This window comes from Bombina bombina, chromosome 1, assembly GCF_027579735.1.
Source record: "Bombina bombina isolate aBomBom1 chromosome 1, aBomBom1.pri, whole genome shotgun sequence".
In the NCBI taxonomy this organism is placed as follows: Eukaryota; Metazoa; Chordata; class Amphibia; order Anura; family Bombinatoridae; genus Bombina; species Bombina bombina.
In genome coordinates, this window is record NC_069499.1 from 1,203,190,010 (window position 1) to 1,203,212,208 (window position 22,199).

The 22,199-nt window shown below is 39.9% G+C and overlaps 1 protein-coding gene and 1 non-coding gene across 4 annotated transcripts in view; one reads left to right on the forward strand and one right to left on the reverse strand.

Moving 5' to 3' along the window:
- TMEM98 (transmembrane protein 98) overlaps positions 1-22,199 on the forward strand; it is a 411,952-nt gene that overhangs the window by 103,413 nt on the left and 286,340 nt on the right. The window lies entirely within an intron of this gene.
- LOC128646373 (U5 spliceosomal RNA) lies at positions 12,634-12,745 on the reverse strand. The gene has a single exon (XR_008400306.1). It is a non-coding gene; the product is annotated as a U5 spliceosomal RNA (small nuclear RNA).

Genomic DNA, 22,199 nt, shown 5'->3' on the forward strand with positions numbered 1-22,199 from the left:
AGGAATACTGATTATCCTGAATCATGGCAAATATAAGTTTAAACACATATATTTAGAACTTTACATATAAAGTGCCCAACCATAGCTTAGAGTGTCATAAATAAAATAAGACTTACTTACCCTAAGACACTCATCTACATATAGTAGATAGCCAAACCAGTACTGAAACGAGAATCAGTAGAGGCAATGGTATATAAGAGTATATCGTTGATCTGAAAAGGGAGGTAGGAGAAGAAATCTCTACGACCGATAACAGAGAACCTATGAAATAGATCCCCTAGAGGAAGACCATTGTATTCAAATAGGCAATACTCTCTTGACATCCCTCTGACATTCACTGCACTCTGAGAGGAAAACCGGGCTTCATCCTGCTGTGAAGCGCATATCAACGTAGAATCTAGCACAAACTTACTTCACCACCTCCATGGGAGGCAAAGTTTGTAAAACTGAATTGTGGGTGTGGTGAGGGGTGTATTTGTAGGCATTTTGAGGTTTGGAAAACTTTGCCCCTCCTGGTAGGAATGTATATCCCATACGTCACTAGCTCATGGACTCTTGCTAATTACATGAAAGAAAGAAACTGCGCAACTGAGGCGCGGAAATAGGCCCCTCCCACCTCACTTGATGTTTTGAGGCCTATTAGAAAAACTCCTGAGTGTCTCTTAATTAACCATGGCCTAGATTTGGAGTTTGGCGGTAAAAGGGCTGTTAACGCTCCGCTGGCTTTTTTCTGGCCGCACCATAAATTTAACTCTGGTATCGAGAGTTTAAACAAATGCTGCGTTAGGCTCCAAAAAAGAAGCGTAGAGCATTTTTACCGCAAATGCAACTCTCGATACCAGAGTTGCTTACGGACGCGGCCGGCCTCAAAAACGTGCTCGTGCACGATTCTCCCATAGGAAACAATGGGGCTGTTTGAGCTGAAAAAAAACCTAACACCTGCAAAAAAGCAGCGTTCAGCTCCTAACGCAGCCCCATTGTTTCCTATGGGGAAACACTTCCTACGTCTGCACCTAACACTCTAACATGTACCCCGAGTCTAAACACCCCTAACCTTACACTTATTAACCCCTATTCTGCCGCCCCCGCTATCGCTGACCCCTGCATATTTTTTTTAACCCCTAATCTGCCGCTCCGTAAACCGCCGCAACCTACGTTATCCCTATGTACCCCTAATCTGCTGCCCTAACATCGCCGACCCCTATATTATATTTATTAACCCCTAATCTGCCCCCCTCAACGTCGCCGACACCTGCCTACACTTATTAACTCCTAATCTGCCGAGCGGACCTGAGCGCTACTATAATAAAGTTATTAACCCCTAATCCGCCTCACTAACCCTATAATAAATAGTATTAACCCCTAATCTGCCCTCCCTAACATCGCTGACACCTAACTTCAATTATTAACCCCTAATCTGCCGAGCGGACCTCACCGCTATTCTAATAAATGTATTAACCCCTAAAGCTAAGTCTAACCCTAACACTAACACCCCCTAACTTAAATATAATTTACATCTAACAAAATAAATTAACTCTTATTAAATAACTTATTCCTATTTAAAGCTAAATACTTACCTGTAAAATAAATCCTAATATAGCTACAATATAAATTATAATTATATTATAGCTATTTTAGGATTAATATTTATTTTACAGGCAACTTTTTAATTATTTTAACCAGGTACAATAGCTATTAAATAGTTAAGAACTATTTAATAGTTACCTAGTTAAAATAATAACAAATTTACCTGTAAAATAAATCCTAACCTAAGATATAATTAAACCTAACACTACCCTATCAATAAATTAATTAAACACAATTCCTACAAATAAATACAATTAAATAAACTAGCTAAAGTACAAAAAATAAAAAAGAACTAAGTTACAAAAAATAATAAAATATTTACAAACATAAGAAAAATATTACAACAATTTTAAACTAATTACACCTACTCTAAGCCCCCTAATAAAATAACAAAGACCCCCAAAATAAAAAATTCCCTACCCTATTCTAAATTAAAAAAGTTACAAGCTCTTTTACCTTACCAGCCCTGAACAGGGCCCTTTGCGTGGCATGCCCCAAGGATTTCAGCTCTTTTGCCTGTAAAAAAAAACATACCATACCCCCCCCCAACATTACAACCCACCACCCACATACCCCTAATCTAACCCAAACCCCCCTTAAATAAACCTAACACTAAGCCCCTGAAGATCTTCCTACCTTGTCTTCACCATACCAGGTTCACCGATCCGTCCTGGCTCCAACATCTTCATCCAACCCAAGCGGGGGTTGGCGATCCATCATCCGGTGCTGAAGAGGTCCAGAAGAGGCTCCAAAGTCTTCCTCCTATCCGGCAAGAAGAGGACATCCGGACCGGCAAACATCTTCTCCAAGCGGCATCTTCAATCTTCTTCCATCCGGTGCGGAACGGGTCCATCTTGAAGCAGGCGACGCGGATCCATCCTCTTCTTCCGTTGTCTCCCGACGAATGACGGTTCCTTTAAGGGACATCATCCAAGATGGCGTCCCTCGAATTCCGATTGGCTGATAGGATTCTATCAGCCAATCGGAATTAAGGTAGGAATTTTCTGATTGGCTGATGGAACCACAGCCAATCAGAAAATTCCTACCTTAATTCCGATTGGCTGATAGAATCCTATCAGCCAATCGGAATTCGAGGGACGCCATCTTGGATGACGTCCCTTAAAGGAACCGTCATTCGTCGGGAGACAACGGAAGAAGAGGATGGATCCGCGTCGCCTGCTTCAAGATGGACCCGCTCCGCACCGGATGGAAGAAGATTGAAGATGCCGCTTGGAGAAGATGTTTGCCGGTCCGGATGTCCTCTTCTTGCCGGATAGGAGGAAGACTTTGGAGCCTCTTCTGGACCTCTTCAGCACCGGATGATGGATCGCCAACCCCCGCTTGGGTTGGATGAAGATGTTGGAGCCAGGACGGATCGGTGAACCTGGTATGGTGAAGACAAGGTAGGAAGATCTTCAGGGGCTTAGTGTTAGGTTTATTTAAGGGGGGTTTGGGTTAGATTAGGGGTATGTGGGTGGTGGGTTGTAATGTTGGGGGGGGGTATGGTATGTTTTTTTTTACAGGCAAAAGAGCTGAAATCCTTGGGGCATGCCCCGCAAAGGGCCCTGTTCAGGGCTGGTAAGGTAAAAGAGCTTGTAACTTTTTTAATTTAGAATAGGGTAGGGAATTTTTTATTTTGGGGGTCTTTGTTATTTTATTAGGGGGCTTAGAGTAGGTGTAATTAGTTTAAAATTGTTGTAATATTTTTCTTATGTTTGTAAATATTTTATTATTTTTTGTAACTTAGTTCTTTTTTATTTTTTGTACTTTAGCTAGTTTATTTAATTGTATTTATTTGTAGGAATTGTGTTTAATTAATTTATTGATAGTGTAGTGTTAGGTTAATTGTAGGTAGTTTATTTAATTAATTTATTGATAGGGTAGTGTTAGGTTTAATTATATCTTAGGTTAGGATTTATTTTACAGGTAAATTTGTTATTATTTTAACTAGGCAACTATTAAATAGTTCTTAACTATTTAATAGCTATTGTACCTGGTTAAAATAATTAAAAAGTTGCCTGTAAAATAAATATTAATCCTAAAATAGCTATACTATAATTATAATTTATATTGTAGCTATATTAGGATTTATTTTACAGGTAAGTATTTAGCTTTAAATAGGAATAAGTTATTTAATAAGAGTTAATTTATTTCGTTAGATGTAAATTATATTTAAGTTAGGGGGTGTTAGTGTTAGGGTTAGACTTAGCTTTAGGGGTTAATACATTTATTAGAATAGCGGTGAGGTCCGCTCGGCAGATTAGGGGTTAATAATTGAAGGTAGGTGTCGGCGATGTTAGGGAGGGCAGATTAGGGGTTAATACTATTTATGATAGGGTTAGTGAGGCGGGTTAGGGGTTAATAACTTTATTATAGTAGCGCTCAGGTCCGCTCGGCAGATTAGGGGTTAATAAGTGTAGGCAGGTGTCGGCGACGTTGAGGGGGGCAGATTAGGGGTTAATAAATATAATATAGGGGTCGGCGGTGTTAGGGGTAGCAGATTAGGGGTACATAGGGATAACGTAGGTGGCGGCGCTTTGCGGTCGGAAGATTAGGGGTTAATTATTTTAAGTAGCTGGCGGCGACGTTGTGGGGGGCAGGTTAGGGGTTAATAAATGTAATACAGGGGTCGGCGGGGTTAGGGGCAGCAGATTAGGGGTACATAAGTATAACGTAGGTGGCGGTCGGCAGATTAGGGGTTAAAAATTTAAATCGAGTGGCGGCGATGTGGGGGGACCTCGGTTTAGGGGTACATAGGTAGTTTATGGGTGTTAGTGTACTTTAGGGTACAGTAGTTAAGAGCTTTATGAACCGGCGTTAGCCAGAAAGCTCTTAACTCCTGCTATTTTCAGGCGGCTGGAATTTTGTCGTTAGAGCTCTAACGCTCACTTCAGAAACGACTCTAAATACCGGCGTTAGAAAGATCCCATTGAAAAGATAGGATACGCAAATGGCGTAGGGGGATCTGCGGTATGGAAAAGTCGCGGCTGAAAAGTGAGCGTTAGACCCTTTCCTGACTGACTCCAAATACCGGCGGTAGCCTAAAACCAGCGTTAGGAGCCTCTAACGCTGGTTTTGACGGCTACCGCCGAACTCCAAGTCTAGGCCCATGTGGGTTAAAAAAGCCTAAAACAGTCACAATGACCCCTTTAGTCCCTTCAAAAAAACATTATAATTGCATCATTTACTGAACAAACAAAAACGTTTTTTTCCTAACAGTGTCACTAGTAACTTTTGAGCCCTTCAAGCAAGCTGAAATTCCTATACAAGTGTCTGAATACAGCTTACCCTTCCCTCATGGGGATATTGCCAGCCTTTTCTAGAATTAACACAGTCTGTCTAGAAAAAAATATAGACTGAACATACCTCATATGCAGCTTAGCATGCAAACCGTTCCCCCAACTGAAGTTTTCCTGTACTCTTCAGCCCTTGTGAGAACAGCAGTGGATCTTAGTTACAAAGTGCTAAGATCGTAATCCTCCTTGCAGAAATCTTCATCCCTTTTCTGCCAGAGAGTAAATAGTACACACCGGTACCATTTAAAATAACAAACTTTTGCTTGAGAAATAAAAAACTAACATTTTTGTCACCACACTCGCCCTGCCCTTCCTAGTTTCTTAGAGTAGGCAAAGAGAATGACTGGGGGGTGGAGCTATATAGACAGCTCTGCTGTGGGTGCTCTCTTTGCCACTTCCTGTTGGGAAGGAGAATATCCCACAAGTAAGGTTGAATCCGTGGACTCGATACATCTTACAAGAGAAAATATGTTTTATACACTCAGCAAGAGATATACAGATATGAAATATTTATATGGGATATACAATCCTACCAGGAGGGGCAAAGTTTCCCAAACCTAAAAATGCCTATATATACACCACTCACCACACCCACAATTCAGTTTAATGAATAGCCAAGTAGTGGGCTGATAAAGAAAGGAGTAAAACGCATCAACAAAGTTATTTGGAAATAATTGTGCTTTATACAAAAAAATCATAACCACCATAAAAAGGGTGGGCCTCATGGACTCTTGCCAATATGAAAGAAATTAGTTTATCAGGTAAGTTCTTACATAAATTATGTTTTTTTTCATGTAATTGGCAGGTCCATGAGCTAGTGACGTATGGGATAGCAATACCCAAGATGGGGAACTCCACGCAAGAGTCACTAGAGAGGGAGAGATAAAAATAAAAACAGCCATTTTCCGCTGAAAAAAAATTAATCCACAACCCAAAATATAAGTTTTATTCTCATGAATTAAAGGAAAAACTTAAAACATAAGTAAAAGAATCAAAATGAAACAGCTGCCTGAAGAACTTACTACCTACCAAAAACTGCTTCCGAAGAAGCGAATACATAAAAATGGTAGAATTTAGTAAATTTATGCAAAGAAGACCAAGTTGCTGCTTTTCAAATCTGATCAACTGAAGCTTCATTCTTAAAAGCCCACGAAGTGGAGACTGATCTAGTAGAATGAGCTGTAATTCTCTGAGGCAGGGCTTGACCCGACTCCAAATAAGTTTGATGAATCAAAAGCTTTAACCACGATGCCAAGGAAACGGCAGAAGCCTTATGACCTTTCCTAGAACCAGAAAAGATAACAAATAGACTAGAAGTCTTCCTGAAATCTTTAGTAGCTTCAAAATATTATTTCAAAGCTCTTATCACATCCAAAGAATGTAAGGATCTCTCCAAAGAATTCTTAGGATTAGTACACAAGGAAGGGACAACAATTTCTCTATTAATGTTGTTAGAATTCACAACCTTAGGTAAAAATTTAAATGAAGTCCGCAAAACCGCCTTATCCTGATGAAAAATCAGAAAAGGAGATTCACAAGAAAGAGCAGATAATTCAGAAACTCTTCTAGCAGAAGAGATGGCCAAAAGGAACAAAACTTTCCAAGAAAGTAGTTTAATGTCCAAACATCCTTGAAAAATCTTAATCTATCTGCCCCCTACCAGCTGAGCTGGAATGAGGGCCGCACCTTCATGCGGACTTGGGGGCTGACTTTGCTTTCTTAAACAGCTTGGATTTATTCCAATTTGAAGAAGGTTTCCAATTGGGAACAGATTCCTTGGGGGAAGGATTAGGTTTCTGTTCCTTAATTTGTCAAAAGGAACAAAAACGGTTAGAAGCTTTAGGTTTACCCTTTTATCCTGAGGCAAAAAAACTCCCTTCCCCTAGTGACAGTTGAAATAATCGAATCCAACTGAGAACTAAATAACTTATTACCTAGGAAAGAAAGATATAGCAAACTAGACTTAGAAGTCATGTCAGCTTCCAAGATTTAAGCCACAAAACTCTTCTAGCTAAAATAGCTAAAGACATAGATTTAACATCAATTTTGATGATATCAAAAATCAAATGATTAGCATGTTGAAGCAAGCGAACAATGCTAGACAAATCAGAATCCATTTCTTGTTGCACTAAATCATTTCTTGTTGCACTAAATTTTCCAACCAAAACGTTGATGCAGCTGCAACGTCAGCCAAAGAAATTGCAGGCCTGAGAAAATGACCAGAATATAAATAGGCTTTCCTTAGATAAGATTCAGGTTTCCTATCTAAAGGATCTTTAAAGGAAGTGCTATCTTCCATAGGATTATTTTGTCGAAAGGAACGAAAACGGTTAGAAGCTTTAGATTTACCCATAGGTCTTTTATCCTGAGGCAAAAAAAAACACCCTTCCCCCCCAGTGACAGTTGAAATTATTGAATCCAACTGAGAACCAAATAACTTATTACCTTGGAAAGAAAGATAGCAATCTGGACTTAGAAGTCATGTCAGCATTCCAAGATTTAAGCCACAAAGCCCTACTAGCTAAAATAGCTAAAGACATAGACTTAACATCAATGTTGATAATATAAAAAATGGCATCACAAATAAAATTATTAGCATGTTGAATCTGTTAATCTTAAGTCTCCAACCAAAAAGTTGAAGCAGCTGCAACATCAGCCAAAGAAATTGCAGGCCTGAGATGATGACCTGAATATAAATAGGCTTTCCTTAGATAAGATTCGAGTTTCCCATCTAAAGGATCTTTAAAAAAAGTACTATTCTCCACAGGAATAGTAGTACATTTAGCAAGAGTAGAGATAGCCCCATCATCTTTGGGGATCTTTTCCCAAAACTCCAATGTAACTGCTGGCAAAGGATACAATTTTTTGAAACCTTGAAGAAGGAATAAAAGAAGTACCAGGCCTATTCCATTCCTTAGAAATCATATCAGAAATAGCATCAGGAACTGGAAAAACCTCTGGAGTAACCACAGGAGGTTTATAAACAGAATTTAAACGTTTACTAGTTTTAATAACAAGAGGACTAGTTTCCTCAATATCCAATGTAATCAACACTTCTTTTGACAAAGAACAGATATACTCCATTTTAAATAAATAAGTAGATTTGTCAGTGTCAATATCTGAGGAAGGATCTTCTGAATCAGACAAATCCTCATCAGAGGAGGATAATTCAGTATGTTGTCGGTCATTTGAAATTTTAGCACCTTTATGAGAAGTTTTAAAAGACCTTTTACGTTTATTAGAAGGCGAGATGGCAGACAAAGCCTTCTGAATAGAATCAGCAAAAAAAACTTTTAAATTCACAGGTATATCTTGTACATTAGATTTTGAAGGAACAGCAACAGGCAATGTACTATTACTGATGGACACATTTTCTGCATGTAAAAGCTTATCATGACAACTATTACAAACCACAGCTGGAGAAAAAATCTCCACAAGTTTACAATGCACTTAGCTTTGGTAGAACTGTTATCAGGCAGCAGGGTTCCAACAGTGATTTCTGAGACAGGATCAGATTGAGACATCTTGCAAATGTAAGAAAAAAAACAACATATAAAGCAAAATGATCAATTTCCTTATATGGCAGCTTCAGGAATGGAAAAAAATGCAAACAGCATAGCCCTCTGATAGAGAAAAAAAGGCAAGAGGCATAAAGGAATGGGGTTTTAAATAACGAAAATATTTGGTGCCAAGTATGACGCAAAAATCAAACAGAATTTTTTTTGCCGCTAACAACATCCAGAAATGACACACTCACGTCATTAAAGATGCAACCTTGTTAAAGGACTCGGTGTTTACTAAGAAATGATGAATTTGCGTCATCGAACGTAACTTTGCGCCAAAAAATCTCACGCCAAAAATGACGCAATATACTTTGGCAATATGCGCCCTCCTGAGCCTAATTTTGCCCACGAATTAAAAAGAACAGTCAATTGAAAAAAAGAAAATTTATGCTTACCTGATAAATTTGTTTCTTTTTAGACACAATGAGTCCACGGATTTCATCCTTACTTGTGGGATTAGCAGGAGGAGGCAAAGAGCACCACAGCAGAGCTGTATATATAGCTCCTCCCTTCCCTCCCACTCCAGTCATTGGATCAAAGTTAGGAAGAGAAAGGAAAAGCGTAGAACATGGCGGGCCGTGGATTCATCGTGTCTTTAAAAAGAAATGAAAATTTATGCTTACCTGATAAATTTGTTTCTTTTTAGACACGATGAGTCCATGGCCCGCCCTGTTCTATGAGACAGGTTATGGACAAGACAGGGAACTTAAACGGAAGGCACCACTGCTTGAAGAACCTTTCTCCCCAAAACAGCCTCCGCCGAGGCAAAGATATCAAAATTTGTAAAATTTTAGAAAAAAAATGTGAAGAGAAGATCAAGTTGCAGTAATGCAAATCTATTCAACAGAAGATGATACTCTACAGCCAAAAAGAAAGAGAGGTAGCCGTAGCTTTTTGACCCCTACGTTTCCCTGAAAAAATAACAAACAAAGAAAACAATTGCTGAAAATCCTTAGTCGCTTTTAAGTAAAAATTTTAAGCTCGGATTATGTCTAAATCATGTAACAGACGTTCCTTCTTAGAAGAAGGATTAGGACACAAGAAAGGAACAACAATCTCCTGATTAATATACTTGTTTGAAACAACTTAAGGAAGAAAACCAGGCTTTGTACGTAACACCACCTTATCCGAATGGAAAATAAGATAAGGAGGATCATATTGTAATGCCGAAAGCTCAAATACTCTTCGAGCAGAAGAAATAGCAACTAGAAACAAAACTTTCCAAGATAAAAACTGAATATCATTGGAATGCACAGGTTCAAACGGAACCCCTTGAAGAACTCTAAGAACTAAATTTAAACTCCAAGTAGGAGTAATTGGTCTAAACACAGGCCTGATCTAGTCAGAGCCTGACAAAAGACTGTACATCTGGAACGTCTGCCAGATGCTTGAGTAACAAAACAGATAATACAGAAATCTATCCCTTTAAGGAACTTGCAGATAACCCCTTCTCCAATCCTTCTTGGAGAAAAGACAAAATCCTGGGAATCCTAACCCTACCCCATGAGTAGCCTTTGGATTCACACCAATAAAGATATTTATGCTACATCTTACTGTAAATTTTCCTAGTAACAGGATTACGTGCCTAAATTAAAGTAGTTATAACCGAATCAGGAAAAACTTCGCTTAGACAAAATAAAGCGTTCAATCTCCAAGCAGTCAGCTGCAGAGAAAACTAGATTTGGGTGATGGAAGGGACCCTGAATGAGAAGGTCCTTCCTCAATGGAAGCTTCCATGGTGGCCGAGATGACATGTTCACCAGATCGGCATACCAAAACCTGCGAGGCCACGTCGGGGTAATGAGAATCACTGATGCCCTCTCCTGTTTGATTTATGCAATCACCCGGGTAAGGAGAGCAAACGGAGGAAATACATATGCTAGCCTGAAAACCCAAGGAACTGCCAAGACATCTATCAGTTCAGCCTGGGGGGTCCCTGGATCTGTATCTCGGAAGCTTGGCATTCTGACGAGATGCCATAAGGTCCAACTCCAGCCGACCCCATCTGAAAATCAGACTTGAAAATACTTCCGAATGGAGCTCCCACTCTCCCGGATGAAAAGTCTGCCTGCTCAGAAAAACTGCCTCCTAATTTCTCACCCCTGGGATGTAGATCGCCGACAGATAGCAAGAGTGAGCCTCCACGCACTAAATATTTTGGCCACCTCGATCATCGCTAAGGAACTCCTTGTTCCTCCCTGATGATTGATGTAAGCCACTGTCGTTATGTTGTCCGACTGGAATCTGATGAATCGGGCCGAAGCTGAGGCCAGACCTGAAGCGCATTGAATATTTCCCTCAACTCTAGAATGTAGATAGGAAGGATAGATTCTGCTTGAGTCCATACACCCTGAGCCCTTAAGGAGCTCCAGACTGCTCCCCATCCTAACAGGCTGGCATCCATTGTCACAATCACCCATGCGGGTCTGCGAAAGCATGTCCCCTAGGATAGATGATCCAGCGACAAACCAAAATAGAAGAGAGTCCCTTGTCTCCTGATCTAGGGTTATTCGAGGAGACAAATCTGTATAATCACCATTCCATTGCCTGAGCATACTTAGCTGCATAGGCCTGAGATGAAAATGTGCAAACAGCACGATGTCCATTGCCGCCACCATCAATCCTATTACCTCCATGCACAGAGCCACTGACGGCCGAGGATTGGATTGAAGGGCTCGACGTGAATTCAGAATTCTTAATTTCCTGACCTCCATCAGAAAAATCTTCATTGACATAGAGTCTATTAGGGTTCCCAGAAAGGGAACCCTTGTCTGAGGAATTAATTAACTCTTTCCCTAATTTACCTTCCACCTGTGAGTTCTCGGGAAGGCTAGCACAATATCGGTATGAGACCTTGCTAGTTGATAAGATGACGCCTGGAGTAGAATATCTCCAGATAAGGCGTCACTGCAATGCCCCATGGTCTTAGAACAGCCTGTACAGACCCCAGAACCTTTATAAAAATTATGGGTGCCGTGGTCAGACCGAAAGGAAGAGTCACAAACTGAAAATGTTTGTCCAGAAGACAAACTGTAAGAACTTGTAATGATCTCTGTGGATAGGAACATGAAGATATGTATCCTATAGATCCACTGTCATCATAAATTGACCCTTATAAAGCACAGCTAATCACCCATAAGGATCTGAAGGCACTGCTCACTTTATCGATCTCAGAAGCATGAAAGGCTGAGTGGACCTTGCCAGGGATCGAACCTGCAACCCTTGTGTTGCTACAGAGCTTAGCCATAGTGCCTTAGCATGCTGAGCTATCTGTCCAGCTACTTCTGGATCAATGGAAGAATGGAACGAATAGTTTCCATCTTGCCAGATGAAACTCTGAGAAACAAGTTTAGACTCTAGAGGCCTAAGATAGATCTGAATATTCCCTCCTTTTTGGGAACTTCAACCAGATGTGAATAAAAAATCCTGACCATCCAGAGCCCCTGCTTCTGTATCGGAACAGGACAAATTACTCCCTTCATGCTGTCCTTGATTCAACAGCAGGCCAATTGGATCCTTATGCACTTCTTTTTTTTTTAAATCATTTCCATCAACAAGACCCCCTTTGTAGTGGATTGTTTAAAAAAAATTCAAACTTAGAGCATACATATGAGTATCAAGGCTCTAACCCTAAGGCTCAGAGAGCTGGGACAGTGAACTTCTATCCTGATCTAATTTCAGGGGAATTTCTGATTTAATAGTATCAGACAACGCATCACACCAAAATGCTGCCGCACTAATGACGGTATTAAGGGTATTGAGTACACAGTTGGTCCATATAACCTTTGAAAAACCCAACTATTCCCTAAGGAAAACAGTGGTTCACTTATCTAAGCTTTAAATTACTCCTTTCACCCTAGGTAAAGTCTGCCCAGTCCCCCTAACTAAGGTGGTTATGGGAAACCCTTCTTTAAGTATAGAGAATATGGTCCTTCTCACTGGACGCACTAGAACAGATTATACCAGGATAGTGCTAAAGTCCCAAACAATTTTTGACCACTATAGGTCAGTGGCATAAGGTGAGCATGATCAACATACTCACAAATGGCAAACACCTTAAAGGGAGAAGGTTCAGAAAAATGGAGTGTAATATTTTAATGAAAATTGACACAAAATAACATTACTGTCACCTTAAATTTTAAACGTAACTTTAATTTATGTGTGTACTTGTTCCATTTAAAACACAAAGCTGAATAACTCAAACAGCTGAAATGTATCAAATACTCAAGGTCGTTCCCCTCTACGAAAATCTTTAGAAAAGGCAAAAGATTTAATCAATCTGAAAAGAGACCAGAGTAGTACTGTGACTTGAAATGGTACATTACCCAAAAAGGTGAAGGTACTCCAAAAAAAACCTACCATCACCATGTAGCATCAAGAAAACATAATTTATGTAAGAACTTACCTGATAAATTCATTTCTTTCATATTAGCAAGAGTCCATGAGCTAGTGACGTATGGGATATACATTCCTACCAGGAGGGGCAAAGTTTCCCAAACCTCAAAATGCCTATAAATACACCCCTCACCACACACCCACAAATCAGTTTAACGAATAGCCAAGAAGTGGGGTGATAAGAAAAAAGTGCGAAAGCATAAAAAATAAGGAATTGGAATAATTGTGCTTTATACAAAAAAATCATAACCACCACAAAAAAGGGTGGGCCTCATGGACTCTTGCTAATATGAAAGAAATGAATTTATCAGGTAAGTTCTTACATAAATTATGTTTTCTTTCATGTAATTAGCAAGAGTCCATGAGCTAGTGACGTATGGGATAATGACTACCCAAGATGTGGATCTTTCCACACAAGAGTCACTAGAGAGGGAGGGATAAAATAAAAACAGCCAATTCCGCTGAAAAATAATCCACACCCCAAAACAAAGTTTACGTTTACTGGAAGGAGGTATGACAGACATAGCCTTCTTAATAGATTTAGAAACAAAATCTCTTATGTTAACAGGAACACCCTGAATATTAGATGATGATGGAACAGCAACAGGTAATGGAACATTACTAAAGGAAGAAATATTATCTGTATTAGTTCATTCATTACAAACAACAGCCGGAGGAACAGTTACCACAAGTTTTCAACAAATACACTTAACTTTGGTAGATCCAGCATCAGGCAGCAATTTTCCAGAAGTATCTTCTGATTCAGGGTCAATCTGAGACATCTTGCAATATGTAATAGAAAAAACAACATATAAAGCAAAATTGATCAAATTCCTTAAATGACAGTTTCAGGAATGGGAAAAAATGCCAATGAACAAGCTTCTAGCAACCAGAAGCAAATAAACAATGAGACTTAAATAATGTGGAGACAAAAATGACGCCCATATTTTTTAGCGCCAAAAAAGACCCCCACATTATTTGGCGCCTAAATGCTTTAAGCGCCAAAAATGACGCCACATCCGGTAACGCCAACATTTTTGGCGCAAAAACGTCAAAAAAATGACGCAACTTCCGGCGACAAGTATGACGCCGGAAATGACAAAGAAAATTTTTGCGCCAAAAAAGTCGGCGCCAAAAATGACGCAATAAAAAGAAGCATTTTCAGCCCCCGCGAGCCTAACAGCCCACAGGAAAAAAGTCAAATTTTAATGTAAGAAAAATTGATTATTCATATGCATTATCCCAAATCATGAAACTGACTGTCTGAAATAAGGAATGTTGAACATCCTGAATCAAGGCAAATAAATGTTTAAACACATATATTTAGAACTTTATATAAAAGTGCCCAACCATAGCTTAGAGTGTCACAAAAATAAGACTTACTTACCCCAGGACACTCATCTACATGTAGAAGAAAGCCAAACCAGTACTGAAACGAGAATCAGTAGAGGTAATGGTATATATAAGAGTATATCGTCGATCTGAAAAGGGAGGTAAGAGATGAATCTCTACGACCGATAACAGAGAACCTATGAAATAGACCCCGTAGAAGGAGATCATTGAATTCAAATAGGCAATACTCTCTTCACATCCCTCTGACATTCACTGCACGCTGAGAGGAAAACCGGGCTCCAACCTGCTGCGGAGCGCATATCAACGTAGAATCTAGCACAAACTTACTTCACCACCTCCATCGGAGGCAAAGTTTGTAAAACTGATTTGTGGGTGTGGTGAGGGGTGTATTTATAGGCATTTTGAGGTTTGGGAAACTTTGCCCCTCCTGGTAGGAATGTATATCCCATACGTCACTAGCTCATGGACTCTTGCTAATTACATGAAAGAAATAAATGTTCTGCTATTTTTGGTGTATAACACAGAACCCCCAGACTTTAACTTAGCCTATAGGAGTCTGTCTGTAATTAGATAGGGCACTGACAGATAACCTGCATCCGGAGTAGTTATAACCCCTCTTACATACTGTGTGTCTGTGAAGCTTCTCTGCTATATGCCTAACGCAGCAGAGAAAAATATCCAGTTCACTGAAAGACACTCTCACATAAAGAGTGCAAAGCCTCTCAACTATATGGCATAGTACAGCTGAGAAGGCAGCTGGCGTCCATGCAAGAAATTTGTACAAAAGGCGCGCAAACAATAGCGTGTACCTTAGCTCCGCCCATCGTGGGTGCATCAAGTGAAATCTCCCGGTCTGCTAATTTGAGACAAATGGAGCTGTCGGGAGAACGCCCTCATAGACATGTATGAAAAATAAATAATTCCCCCTAGTCAGCTCGCAATGTAATACCAGCTGTTGAGAGCGGTGAAAAATAACCCCTGCAAGGAATTCTCCCTGTCGGATGCCTTATTAAGCCATAGGGAGTGAGACATGTAAAACACTTTCATGCATAATAAAGAAAACCTCCCTGTTGGTCGTCTTGTTTGTTAATATAAACAGAAGGAAGCGAGACATATATAACTTTTTTCATGTGCCATAAAATAAACCTCCCTGTCGGCTGTTAGACTTTTTAATACAAGCCGATGGGAGCCAGCACAAGTAGTAACATGTCTAACACATTTCTATTCGAAGAACCTTTGAGTACTGCCTTTCTAACCACCTGGCTGTCGGCAGAGATAGCCTGACACCACAGCTGCAGCATAGACCAGAGGTTCAAAAGAGAAGAGCGCACATACTAGCGCCATTCGACAAGCCCCGCCATTGTTTTAAGTATAGGCGCAGGGGACAAAGAAAAAAAGTGTATAATACTGTTATTTGTTAAACAGCCATCCAGAGAAGTCTAGCGATAAACTGTTCTCTGTGCAATATCCCGGGCACCCTGCTTTAATAAGCACCGGGAGACAAGTATAAAACACACATATACTGCTCTTAACAAGACACAATTGTGACCAACAGATCTCTGTGCAACAAATCACAACATACTGCATTCAAATGCCCAACATACTGCGTTACTGTGAGCATGAATATAAAATAACCTCAGAGCTCACTATAAAATCACCCAGGGTCTGTCTGAATATTATATATGAGACCGCCGGGAGATGAGACACAAGTTAACCCCAGTGTCCTAGCTGCCTTAAGTCTCCTAATAGGCTAGGAGAATCTACCATGTATGTCAATGAGGTATAGGAAAATGACAAAGTGCCCAGGCCTTTTTCTGAGTCAGCACTTACCTCATTCTGCCCGACAGCAAAGGCATCCCACCCAGCTTGCAAAGTCCTAACTTTCTCCTCACATTAACCTGTGGAAACAAAAAGTACTGAGTTTTTCTCTTCCCTCAGACTTTACAAGCAGGGCAGCATTAGTATGGGAGGCACAGTGAGAATTATGTCCCACAAGGTCCCATTGCTTTAAAGCCACCAAATGCTCTACTGTAGAGACTGATCTGGACTAGGCTACACCCTAGAACAAAGCAGCACACTTTGGCACTACTTTAAAAATAATAAACTCTTGATTGAAGAATCTTTACTAACACCTCGCTTTGCCATCTCCTATCTTACTAACACAGGCAAAGAGAATGACTGGAGTGGGAGGAGCTATATATACAGCCCTGCTGTGGTGCTCTTTGCCTTCTCCTGCTGACCAGGAGGCGTAATCTCACAAGTAAGGATCAAATCCGTGGACTCATCGTGTCTTTAAAAAGAAGAAACTATACCCAGTTAAGACATTTTTTTTCCTAAAAAATGCATTTCCCAGATATGAAACTGAATAGTCTGCAAAATGAAATATACTTAAACCTGACTCATGGCAAATATAAGTACAATACATATATTTAGAACTTTATATAAATACATAAAGTGCCAAACCATAGCTGAGTGTCTTAAGTAATGAAAACATACTTACCAAAAGACACCCATCCACATATAGCAGATAGCCAAACCAGTACTTAAACGATTATCAGTAGAGATAATGAAATATGAGAGTATATCGTCGATCTGAAAAGGGAGGTAGGAGATGAATCTCTATGACCGATAACAGAGAACCTATGAAATAGATCCCCATGAGGAAAACCATTGCATTCAATAGGTGATACTCCCTTCACATCCCTCTGATATTCACTGTACTCTGAGAGGAATCGGGCTTGAAAATGCCGAGAAGCACACAATGTAGAAATCTTAGCACAAACTTACTTCACCACCTCCATAGGAGGCAAAGTTTGTAAAACTAACTAGGCTTATATGCTAATTTCTAAACCCTTGAAGGCTGCCTCTTATGGGAATGCATTTGACAGTTTTTCACAGGTAGACGGCGTTAGTTCATGTATGCCATATAGACAGCATTGTGCTCATGCCTGTATAGTTACTTATGAGAGGGCACTGATTGGCTAAAATGCAAGTCTGTCAAAAGAACTGAAATAAGGGGGCATTCCGCAGAAGCTTAGATGCAAGGTAATCACAGAGGTAAAAAAATATATTAATATAACAGTTATGCAAATCTGGGGAACAGGTAATATAGGGATTATTTATCTTTTTAAACAATAATTCTGGAGTAGACTGTCCCTTAAAGGCTGAGCACTTGTGTATTAAATTTGTTGATTCTTCAACGTACAGTTCACTATAGATGTTTTGTCATTTTATGCTGCATAGAACAATATTTAGTAGCATCTATTATGCTGGAGGTTTTTTTGGTAATGTAGCTTGCTCTCTCCCATTAAAGGGACACTAAACACAATTTTTTCTATCATGATTCAGGTAGAGAATACAATTTTAAACACCATTCCAATTTACTACTTTTATTTAATCTGCTTACGGCTAGATTTAGAGTTTTGTCGGTAACGACCCGCGTAGCTAACACTGGCTTTTTTCTGGCCGCACCTTTAAAATAACTCTGGTATTGAGAGTCCACAGAAAGGCTGCGTTAGGCTCCAAAAAAGGAGAGTAGAGCATATTTAACGCCACTGCAACTCTCGATACCAGAGTTGCTTACGGACGCGGCCAGCCTCAAAAACGTGCTTGTGCACGATTCCCCCATAGAAAACAATGGGGCTGTTTGAGCTGAAAAAAAAAACACCTGCAAAAAAGCCGCGTTCAGCTCCTAACGCAGCCCCATTGTTGTCTATGGGGAAACACTTCCTATGTCTGCACCTAACACTCTAACATGTACCTCGAGTCTAAACACCCCTAACCTTACACTTATTAACCCCTAATCTGCCGCCCCCGCTATCGCTGACCCCTGCATATTATTATTAACCCCTAATCTGCCGCTCCGTAAACCGCCGCTACTTACATTATCCCTATGTACCCCTAATCTGCTGCCCCTAACACCGCCGACCCCTATATATTTATTAACCCCTAATCTGCCCCCCTCAACTTCGCCTCCACTTGCCTACACTTATTAACTCCTAATCTGCCGAGCGTACCGCACCGCTATTATAATAAAGTTATTAACCCCTAATCTGCCTGACTAACCCTATAATAAATAGTATTAACCCCTAATCTGCCCTCCCTAACATTGCCGACACCTAACTTCAAACATTAACCCCTAATCTGCCGACTGGAGCTCACCGCTATTCTAATAAATGTATTAACCCCTAAAGCTAAGTCTAACCCTAACACTAACACCCCCCTAAGTTAAATATAATTTAAATCTAACAAAATTAATTAACTCTTATTAAATAAATTATTCCTATTTAAAGCTAAATACTTACCTGTAAAATAAATCCTAATATAGCTACAATATAAATTATAATTATATTATAGCTATTTTAGGATTTATATTTATTTTACAGGTAACTTTGTATTTATTTTAACCAGGCACAATAGCTATTAAATAGTTAAGAACTATTTAATAGCTAAAATAGTTAAAATAATTACAAAATTACCTGTAAAATAAATCCTAACCTAAGTTACAATTAAACCTAACACTACACTATCAATAAATTAATTAAATAAAATACCTACAATTACCTACAATTAAACCTAACACTACACTATCAATACATTAATTAAATACAATATCTACAAATAAATACAATTAAATAAACTAACTAAAGTACAAAACATAAAAAAGAACTAAGTTACAAAAAATAAAAAAATATTTACAAACATCAGAAAATATTACAACAATTTTAAACTAATTACACCTACTCTAAGCCCCCTAATAAAATAACAAAGCCCCCCAAAATAAAAAATTCCCTACCCTATTCTAAATTACAAAAGTTCAAAGCTCTTTTACCTTACCAGCCCTGAACAGGGCCCTTTGCGGGGCATGCCCCAAGAAATTCAGCTCTTTTTCCTGTAAAAAAACACATACAATACCCCCCCCCCCCAACATTACAACCCACCACCCACATACCCCTAATTTAACCCAAACCCCCCTTAAATAAACCTAACACTAAGCCCCTGAAGATCTTCCTACCTTATCTTCACCATACCAGGTTCACCGATCGATCCAGAAGAGCTCCTCCGATGTCCTGATCCAAGCCCAAGCAGGGGGCTGAAGATGTCCATGATCCGGCTGAAGTCATCATCCAAGCGGGAGCTGAAGAGGTCAATGATCCGGCTGCAGTCATCATCCAAGCGGGAGCTGAAGAGGTCCATGATCCGGCTGAAGTCTTCTATCAACGGCATCTTCAATCTTCTGTCTTCCGGATCCATCTTGCAGACCTCCGACGCGGAACATCCTGCTGGCCGACGGACTACCGACGAATGAAGGCTCCTTTAAGGGACGTCATCCAAGATGGCGTCCCTCGAATTCCGATTGGCTGATAGGATTCTATCAGCCAATCGGAATTAAGGTAGGAAAATTCTGATTGGCTGATGGAATCAGCCAATCAGAATCAAGTTCAATCCGATTGGCTGATCCGATCAGCCAATCAGATTGAGCTCACATTCTATTGGCTGTTCCGATCTATTTAATAGCTATTGTACCTGGTTAAAATAAATACAAAGTTACCTGTAAAATAAATATAAATCCTAAAATAGCTATAATATAATTATAATTTATATTGTAGCTATATTAGGATTTATTTTACAGGTAAGTATTTAGCTTTAAATAGGAATAATATATTTAATAAGAGTTAATTAATTTCGTTAGATTTAAATTATATTTAGTAATTATATTTAGTGTTTAGTGTTAGTGTTAGGGATAGACTTAGCTTTAGGGGTTAATACATTTATTAGAATAGCGGTGAGCTCCAGTCGGCAGATTAGGGGTTAATGTTTGAAGTTAGGTGTCGGCGATGTTAGGGAGGGCAGATTAGGGGTTAATACTATTTATTATAGGGTTAGTGAGGCGGATTAGGGGTTAATAACTTTATTATAGTAGCGGTGCGGTCCGCTCGGCAGATTAGGGGTTAATAAGTGTAGGCAGGTGGAGGCGACGTTGAGGGGGGCAGATTAGGGGTTAATAAATATAATATAGGGGTCGGCGGTGTTAGGGACAGCAGATTAGGGGTACATAGCTATAATGTAGGTGGCGGCTCTTTGCGGTCGGCAGATTAGGGGTTAATTATTGTAGGTAGCTGGTGGCGACGTTGTGGGGGGCAGGTTAGGGGTTAATAAATATAATATAGGGGTCGGTGGTGTTAGGGGCAGCAGATTAGGGGTACATAAGTATAACGTAGGTGGCGGTCGGCAGATTAGGGGTTAAAAAATTGAATCGAGTGGCGGCGATGTGGGGGGACCTCGGTTTAGGGGTACATAGGTAGTTTATGGGTGTTAGTGTACTTTAGAGCACAGTAGTTAAGAGCTTTATGAACCGGCGTTAGCCCAGAAAGCTCTTAACTACTGACTTTTTTCTGCGGCTGGAGTTTTGTCGTTAGAATTCTAACGCTCACTTCAGACACAACTCTAAATACCGGAGTTAGAAAGATCCCATTGAAAAGATAGGATACGCAATTGACGTAAGGGGATCTTCGGTATGGAAAAGTCGCGGCTGAAAAGTGAGCGTTAGACCCTTTCCTGACTGACTCCAAATACCGGCGGTAGCCTAAAACCAGCGTTAAGAGCCTCTAACGCTGGTTTTCACGGCTACCGCCAAACTCCAAATCTAGGCCTTAATTCTTAAGATATCCTTTGTTGAAGAAATAGCAATCAGCAGCTACTGAGCCTATCTAGACATGCTTTTTAGCTAAGAATATCACAAGAATGAAACAAATTAGATAATAGAAGTAAATTAGAAAGTTGTTTAAAATTGCATGTTCTTGCTATATCATGAAAGAAAAAAATTGGGTTTCATGGCCCTTTAATATCTGTCACTACATGTAAGTTATGGAACATCATCCTTCATCCGAGAAATGGCACAGTCTACTAATTAAAAAAATTAACACTGCACCTTGTTCTACATTTTTATGTTTATCATTGGAATTATTAGACAAACAGCCATGTATAGAGGCTTAAATTTCTTCATTACATTCATTGGCCACATACTTTGCAATTGCTAGGACCTTACACGTTTAAAGGGACAGTCAAAACCAGAATTTTTGTTGTTTAAAAAGAAAGATAATCCCTTTATTACCCATTCCCCAGTTTTGCACAACCAACACTGTTATAGAAATACACCTTTTACCTCTGTGATTACCTTGTATCTATGCTTCTGCAAACTGCCCCCTTATTTCAGTTCTTTTGACAGATTTGCATTTTAGCCAATCAGTGCTCACTCCAGGGTAACTTCACGTGCATGAGCTCAATGTTATCTATATGAAACACATTAGCTAATGCCCTCTAGTGGTCAAAATGCATTCAGATTAGAGGCAGTCTTCAAGGTCTAAGAAATAAGCATATGAACCTCCTAGGTTTAGCTTTCAACTAAGAATACCAAGAGAACAAAGCAAAACTGGTGATAAAAGTACATTGGAAAGTTGTTTAAAATTCCATTCCTTATTTAAAACACGAAAGTTTTTTTTTTGTACTTGACTGTCCTTTTAACCCCTTAATGACAACTGACGTACCAGGTACGTCATATGCATTAACAAGCAGTTAATGACAATGGACGTACCTGGTACGTCAGTTGTCTAACAGAGTGCTGGAAGCGATCACAAATGCTTCCAGCAGCTCTGAGGGTATTGCAGTGATGCCTCGATATGGAGGCATCCTGCAATACCATTTTACAAGCCCCCGATGCAGAGAGAGCCACTCTGTGGCCCTCTCTGCACCGGTAGCGATAGTGCCGGGTGTGAGGGTGCGCGTGCGCGATGCGCGCGCGCGCGCACGACGCGCGCGTGTGCACGTGAGCGTGCATGCGCGCGTGCACGTGCACACGTGCACGTGCACCCATTAGCCACACTGACACCAATGAATGAGGCCAGAAAGGGGGAAAAAAGGGATTTAAAAAAAAAAAAATATAAAAGGATCTGGGAGGGGGTGGGGGTGGGGGTATTGTGGGGGGCTGCTACACTACAGAAATAGT